This window comes from Eptatretus burgeri, chromosome 9, assembly GCF_056783735.1.
Source record: "Eptatretus burgeri isolate ZD-2024b chromosome 9, Ebu_testis_v1, whole genome shotgun sequence".
NCBI lineage: Eukaryota > Metazoa > Chordata > Myxini > Myxiniformes > Myxinidae > Eptatretus > Eptatretus burgeri.
In genome coordinates this window covers 73,094,581-73,102,264 of record NC_140969.1, presented here as the reverse complement: position 1 = coordinate 73,102,264, position 7,684 = coordinate 73,094,581, and the positions used below count along the sequence as shown (strand labels likewise).

The 7,684-nt window shown below is 33.8% G+C and overlaps 1 long non-coding RNA gene across 1 annotated transcript; it reads left to right on the top strand.

Moving 5' to 3' along the window:
• The first annotated feature begins 468 nt into the window (after positions 1-468).
• LOC147020358 (uncharacterized) lies at positions 469-3,420 on the top strand. Its single transcript, XR_015061799.1, has 2 exons — positions 469-1,820; positions 1,918-3,420. It is a non-coding gene; the product is annotated as an uncharacterized LOC147020358 (long non-coding RNA).
• Positions 3,421-7,684: the final 4,264 nt, after the last annotated feature.

The following is a 7,684-nucleotide window of genomic DNA, read 5'->3' as shown; positions in this document are numbered from 1 at the left end:
TAAAATAAAAATGAATGACATGGAATGAAAAAAAATTCCTTCGAGTTGGAAAAATCATGTTTTTGGCATTCAGTAAGAGTCCGATTGGTGTGTCCACTTTGGCTAAAGCTTCCTCTTTGAAAAGGTGGCTGTTTATTTCGTGACGAACAACATATGTACCCGACAGCTTTTGCACTTCCAGGTATTCATTTCAGTTTTAATGCCAACAGCACTTGCAATAAAAGCTCCAGTTGATATTCTTTCAAAACTCATAATTAGATATTAATTTTTTTTAAGGCATCACCAAACACGCTAATTAAATGTGATCGATTTCTTGTACTGTTTATCCCAATGCTGACCCATATTAATTGATAAGAAACTTCAAACACATATATGTATGTGTGTGTGTATATATATATATATATATATATATATATATATATATATATATATATATATATATATATATATATATATATATATATACATAAGTAGGGTAAGAATACTGATTCTGGCTCACTTTTCCCCATGTAAATGAATGGGGGATTTTCAGCGATTTATATTTTTTTTCCCTAAAAATAAATCCCCTTTTTATCCCAAGGTATATTTATTTGTCTCCCCTTTTAACTTGGAGGTTGAACCTCATTGAATTGAACACCTGGGGGTTGAACAGCTCACTCATTGAACCTATAAAGATTTGTTCATTCTTAAATTCCTTCAATAGTTTAATTTTCTTTGCACAATAATCCCCATCTAAAATATTGACAAACAAAACATTTGAATCTTTATATTTTTTAAGATACCCCATTTGTGCCATTACGAAATGATAAACTTCTCTTAATGCTCTTGTTTGACCACCTCCTGAGCCACAGGTTATTTTTTGTTAAGCCCCGCCCACTTTTGCTAAGCCCCGCCCACTTTTTCTAAGCTCCGCCCACTTTTCATAAGGTATTTTTTCTAAGCCACGCCCACTTTTCCTCAGCTCCGCCCACTTTTGCTAAGCTCCGCCCACTTTTCATAAGGTATTTTTTCTAAGCCACGCCCACTTTTCCTAAGCCCCGCCCACTTTTGCTAAGCTCCGCCCACTTTTCATAAGGTATTTTTTCTAAGCCACGCCCACTTTTGCTAAGCTCCGCCCACTTTTCATAAGGTATTTTTTCTAAGCCACGCCCACTTTTCCTAAGCCCCGCCCACTTTTGCTAAGCTCCGCCCACTTTTCATAAGGTATTTTTTCTAAGCCACGCCCACTTTTCCTAAGCTCCGCCTACTTTTGCTAAGCCCCGCCCACTCTTACATCATTTCCAGTTCATCTCTGACTCACAAAGAAATCACTAGAAAATTACAGGATGTTATGGTTTTGAAAAATTTCCCAATGAAGGCTTGCCTAGGCTTGCCCAGGGAATTTCCAAAGGAAACCACACCCACCAGTCTTTCTCTATAAAAGCTTCAAACCCAGGCTCCATTTTAAACATTTGTTCTTGCTGGCAATGGTGTTCTGTGTGCTTGTCTCAAACTCTCTGTCTTCTATGGAACTAAACCTTCAAGTTGATGAACTGGATTCAAACCTCTTATCTATTGAGGTAAGATTTTTTATTTTCCTATTTTCAAACTTTGATTGAAGCATACTCATTTAATAATTAAATAACTTAATTAATACATTATTATTTTCTCTCACAGGAAATTGTATCTGAAAATACTGCTTTTGCTACAACTTGGGGGAAATTGTTGGCTTGGTTGAAGACCTTGAGTGGGATGACTTTGGTGTTCCTTGGAACTCTCTGTCTTCTATGGAACTAAACCTTCAAGTTGATGAACTGGATTCAAACCTCTTATCTATTGAGGTAAGATTTTTTATTTTCCTATTTTCAAACTTTGATTGAAGCATACTCATTTAATAATTAAATAACTTAATTAATACATTATTATTTTCTCTCACAGGAAATTGTGTCTGAAATACGAAATGAAAATACTGCTTTTGCTACAACTTGGGGCGAAATTGTTGGCTTGGTTGAAGACCTTATGAGCGACCAAGACCCACAGAACGAGTTTGTCCTTGATGACCCAACCAAAGAGTTATACCTTGGAGACCAGCAAAATCCTGAAAAAGAGTTTTACAGCAATAGTACTCATTGTGAGTTATCAAGACAATACCCACTGAACAAGTTATACCTTGATGAGCCAGAATACAAGTTTTACCTTGGAGACTCACAAATTTTGAAAAAATCAGTAAATGAGTTCTGCCTTGATGGTTTAAATAACTACCTTGGAGACTCAGGAAAAGGGTTCTGCCAAGATGGTTCTAAATATGGGGCCTACCTTGGAGACTCACAAATTTTGAAAAAATCAGTAAATGAGTTCTGCCTTGATGGTTTAAATAACTACCTTGGAGACTCAGGAAAAGGGTTCTGCCAAGATGGTTCTAAATATGGGGCCTACCTTGGAGACTCACAAATTTTGAAAAAATCAGTAAATGAGTTCTGCCTTGATGGTTTAAATAACTACCTTGGAGACTCAGGAAAAGGGTTCTGCCAAGATGGTTCTAAATATGGGGCCTACCTTGGAGACTCACAAATTTTGAAAAAATCAGTAAATGAGTTATCCTTAAGAGACTTTGTAAGTTGGTTTTACTTTGAATACTTGAAATGTGGGTTCTGGATTGATAACTCACAATGTGATACATATCTTGGAAACTCAACGGGAATGTGGTTATACCTTGAAGACTTGGAAAGTTGGGTTTATGTTGGACACTTGAAACTTTTTTGGGGGCTTTTATTTATTTATTTATTTATTTATTATTATTATTATTTTATTTATTTATATTTTGGAGACTTTTGGAGTTGCTATCACTCTTTGGGATCTAAACCTATCGATGTAGTTCTTTGTCGGATGGTGCTTGATGGGAGCAAGATCAAGAAAGTTCTGGGAAGAAAGTGCAGGCTTACTCCCCCTTTCTACGTCATCAAACCTGAAAGCCTTAAAAGACAGAATTGGAAGAAGAAAAAAAAACGTAAAAATATATATATATAGGTGGAAATCTCATTTTGAAAAAGACATTGTGTTGGGCGAGGATTGAGTTGGGGTTGAGATTTTGAATGTGAGGGTTGGTGTTGAGATTTTGAATGTGAGGGTTGGGACACACACACATACACATCAACAAACAAAAGTTAAGCCTTGACTATTCAGTTGAGGATTCTGTGTTTGGGGTTCACAGATCTAAGAACGTCCCCCTTGACACACATTATATACTGTTATACACCTCGGACTTGGCCCTCGAGTGTCCACAACGGTGTATAGTAGGAGGGAGTGAAGCGCCAACCTATTGCTCCCATTACACACACACACACACAAACAAAAGTTAAGCCTTGACTATTCAGTTGAGGATTCTGTGTTTGGGGTTCACAGATCTAAGAACGTCCCCCTTGACACACATTATATACTTGTCCCTCTAGTGTCCACAAAGGTGTATTATCTGCTTAGTTTTGTCTTTTGTAATTCCTGTGAATAAAATGAACCTAAAATCTCTTCCCCTTCCAAATCATATATTTTATAAGTCCAAGGAACTGTATCTATTACATCAACAATTTTAAAAAGTTCTTTCGTCCATCGTTCAGTAAAACCCTTTCCAAAATGAGATTTCCACCTATATATTCTTACGATATCACCAACTTTGAACTTAGGTTTTCTGACATTAATCTCTTTTTCATATTTTAATTTTGTAAATGTTTCTGATGGCTTCATATTCGTTGATGTGTGAATCGTGTCATTATACTTATCCACAATATCCTGAATAAAAGATGACCATTGTTGTGAACCGAGTTGTGTGAATTTTTTATATAGTCTCTCTTTTAAGGTACGATTAAAACGTTCAACAACAACTGCCTTCCCTTCATTAAAGGTACTGTATAATGTAATACTGTTATTTTTTAGAAAATTCATAAATGTCTTGTTATAAAACTCTCTACCCTCATCAGTCCACAATTTCTTAGGTTTTCTCTTACTTTTATTAAATATCTGTTGAAAAGCTAACATAAGAGTATTACCTGTTTTGTTTTTAAAGGGACAACCCACGCATATCTACTCCTCAAATCAATAACGGTTAAAGCATACTTGTACCCCTTATCATTATTGAGTTCAATCAAATCAGCAGACCAGATATAATCAACTTCCTTGGAATAAACTTTCCTTCTCTGAAACTTTGTGAATATTGGTTTATGTAATTCATCAGCTAATTGCTCTTCAGTCTTAATGGCATCATTAGAGCCTATAAGTTTTTTGAATTTCCAAGTCCAAGTTTCAATTTAGCACTAATCATCTTCTTCACGATGAACCTATCAACTTTTTCTCTCAAGGTTGGATTTTGTATCAGAGACAAATTATATAACATTTCTCTATCGGCTTCATGCTTTTCTTCCAACGTTGTGGTATTCCCATAATCAATATCGTGTCTCATGCACACTTCATCAACTCTATTGATTGGTTTACTCCAGGATTTAGGATTGTCTGCCTCATCTAATCTTTTATCCAAGTTTGTGCCTGGACCACAGAAAGAATACCCTGGAAGATGTAATTCCCCTGGTATTCCAGTAGTTGTAAATTTACTTCCTGATAAAAACTTTTGTATATCTCCTCCGAGTTTGTGTTTGGAGATAAATTGATTTTTTTTTGAACCACACACCGAACATATACCTTTTTGTATAACCCTGTTATTTTTACTTTTAATATATGAAATATTTTTAGTATTAGTTTTCTTTTTACATTTGAGACAATAACTCATTTATTTATGAGAAAAATTTCTGCAGAGTGCAAAAACCTTTTTAGTTTCCAACATGCACATTTGAATCTTAATTTTTAAAACATAAAGAATCCTTAGAAATGCCTTCACTCTCTCCTCCATTTATTTAAGAAAAAACTTGAATTAAAATACATGTCTTCTCGATGTCGATAGTCTTGTCGAAAGTATTGTAAATAGACTTTTTAATTCTTTGTATTCCTCCCTGGTGAGATAAGTTAATTTCTTTAATACTTCTATTCTTTTTTGAATCTCACTGGTTTCCATATTTTGATATTTATTCATTCTCTCTCTTTCCTCCCTCTCTCTCTTCTCTCTTTCCTCCTTCTCTCTCTCCTCCTCCTCCTTTTCCTCCTCTTCCCTCTCTTCTTCAACTCCTTCCTCATCCCTTACTATACTTGAATCGTTTACACCCCATAGAATATTATACATATATTCATCAGGATTTCTTGTTATTCCTGTATCCAAAATAATTTTTTACAACAGGATACCAATAAAATTTCTTTTGAATTTCTAAAAGAGCCTTACCTTTTCTTAACCTTATAATTTTTTCATTATTTAACATTCTAATTAAATCTAAAGTTGTTGGTTTATCAACATCAGCATAATGCCAATCTTTTATTGAAAATACCTCATTCTTATGTTGTAGAACATATTTATTAAAATACCGAATACCCTTTTCTTGAAGGTATGCTTGAACACAGAAATGATAATTTTCTTGAAGCCTTCTTGCTGTCATTTATGTATTAGAAATATATGTTAGAATAATATTATGGCACGAAACACCTCCCCATCTTCCCATAGTTAAATCATTTTGTATTTCCTTACTTATTATATATAATCCTGTTTTTTCTGTTTTCATGAGATAAACAAGGGCAAAACCATTATTATATTTACCCTTATTAAATTCTTTTATTTGTTGTTTACTAATCGTGGCTCCACAAAACTCATTCTCGATACCAAGTGGATAATATTCTTCCTTACGAGACTGATTTAATTGTTCCAGGTCTTCGAGGTTAATTTTAAATGACCAATTATACCCTAAATCATTCATATCATACCCCCATTGTTCTATTCTCATACAAACGATACGCCCTTCTTTATAAAAATTTATTTTAATTCGAACTGTGAATTCTGTATGACCTGGAGATAATATCAACACTTCTGTATCTTTAGAATACACAGCCGTTTTATTTAAGTATATATATTGTGATAAATCGCTTAATCTCACCAAGTCATTTGCGTCAGTCGGGCTTGGATAATTTTTTAATTTATAAGCATTTTTCATGTTAATATTTTTGTTTATATTATATTTATGTCGTTCAGCCTGTGCCTTTGTGTAATAATTTGATAAATCAATATCCAGTTCTTGAGATACACCAAAGATAGAACCATCTTTACCAACATAAGTCATTTATATTAGATTAAAAATAATATCATAAAAATTTTTATTTTTGTTGAGTTGAAATAACACATATAGACATAATTGACCACAACACTTGGAATTTAATTCTTGGACTTGAAATGTTTGATAAACACCATTCTGTAAGAATTTTATGACTTCAACAGGTGGTGGAAGACCAAAACTATCAAAATAATATTTGTCTTGACTATTAAAAATACAAACCCAATGAGAACCGTTCCCATCATTATCTTCTAAGTTCATAATAATATTCTTTGTATGTTTCGACACATTTGTTAATTCATCTCTCATACAAATAACCACATTATGAATTTTTAATTTCTTACAATATTTGGCAAGTTGTAAATTTGATGTTGTATTCTTTCCAAATTCTTTCAACCACTCATCAATGCTCATTTATTTATTAGAAAGATATAATCCATTACCTCTTTTCGTTAATTTTACACCTGCTTGTGCTATAGAAGAAAGCATATCTCCAACTAACAATCTCGCTTTTTCAGGCAGACCTTCAAGTTTTTCAGCAAAATCTACAATTACACCACTTCCACTAATTTGTTTCTCCAACTCTTTGTTATGTCTTTCCAATTCTTTTTGAGCCTGGAGTTGAGCCTTCCTTTCGTTGGCAGTTTTGACCGCTGTTGAAATACCACCCGTCAATGCTCCAACCGCACTTAAACCAGCAAATAAAGGAATTAGAAATGGGAGAAATCCTCCACTCGTCTCTCTTATTGAATATTTTTTTAACATTGGTTTTGTCATTTTAATTTTAAGTGAGCCAGTGTCATTCAAGATTTTAACCTGTTCTCTTGTGAGCAAAACATCAATTCTTACTGCTCCTTTTCTCTGAATTGTATTAACGTTAATCGTACAAGGCTTTTGATTTTGAACACAAGATGATAGTTTATGAAGATTGATTTGATTAACATATACCCCAGTTGGTACTTTGCCACTCATTTATTTAACAAAAAATTATGTGAGACTAATCATCACACCATTATCTGTATTAATCTGCAATTCTGTTTCTTCCAAAAGCAAACAATATGTATCAACTTCTTCACTCTCTCCTCTTTCAATGTATAGGGAAGTATCCACTCGATTAGACTTTATAGTTTCTTTTTGAGCGCTCAGGTCAAACGTATAGATTGTATACAAACTTTTAAATGCTGTCATATCCAAAATAGGTTCTTTATTTCCATTACTTTCACACACCTTTTGGTAAGACTTGTATGCTTCAGCAAAATCATTTTTTTCCCAATTAATTTCCAATCTATCTCGTGGATAAAATGTTCCATCTAGAGAAACGCGAAGTTGTTTCACCTTAGCATTATCACTCAATGCATTATTCTTATCAGTCGCAGTATCACCATCTGGCTTTTTAAAAATCATCCACAGATATCGTGGCTTTCCTTCCAGAACACCCAAATTCCACGTGTAAGTAGTTTGATTGAGTTTAACGTGTTGACATCTTCTTTTGAGGTATGATACACTGAGTG